An 891-nucleotide genomic window follows, 5' to 3' on the forward strand; every position below is an offset into this window, starting at 1 on the left:
ATCAAAGAGAGTTTTTAATATTTTTCCAATACATCCTTGATCCTTCACTTTTACCTCATGATTGACACAATAAATCTGATAAAACAAGATTGCTGTAAACTATGTACAGGACCACTACTTATCCTGCCATGTTCAGTGAGCAATTTGTTCAAGGGAGGTATAAAGTAAGGATGCATTGTTAAAGTATTGTGACTAGGCCCGCTAGAGAACAAGTGACAGGCCATTCTCATTATGGCCCCAACAGAAAATCAAACTCCTTTTTGTTTGAACAAGGATGGCTTGACTGGGAGGCTAGAAAATTGTAATTGAATGTGAGCAAACATTGAGCATGAGTACGAACACTGAGCATAAGTAGGCTAAGTTAAACGTTTTCTTCAATAGCTAGGTTAAAGCAAATACAAAATGGCCATGCTTGAGAAAACAAATCTATTGGACAGCTGTGGTCAATAAAGCCATTCGAATACAACAAAATTATTCTATTTAAATGACAGGCCTTAGGCTTTCTTTCAAATTTACAAACTTATACAAACAATGAAGCTACAAATAAAGAACTTGTCAAAAATGGCAGACATAAACATTATATTTAAGTGCTTCTGATTGGACACTGACTGACCGATTCTGAAGGTACAAAAAATAACCAACACGAACACCAGGGCCCAGTATTCACAAAGCTTCTCAGAGTAGGCGTGCCTCTGTCATTCATTATGATGTAAAAGGCTAAACTGATCCTAGATCTGCACTCAATACGGGCCCTGAAACGTAACAAAAGAGTAGCTGAGTTTGCCGAGTCTCTAGCCTTGGCCTCAAAAGGAACTCTGCTGAAGAACAGAACAACAAAAACAATAACAAATCACAATCAACAATTATTATTTTTTTATAGTGAGACTCACT

Source organism: Coregonus lavaretus (genome assembly GCF_964263955.1).
Source record: "Coregonus lavaretus genome assembly, contig: SUPER_35_unloc_2, whole genome shotgun sequence".
NCBI lineage: Eukaryota > Metazoa > Chordata > Actinopteri > Salmoniformes > Salmonidae > Coregonus > Coregonus lavaretus.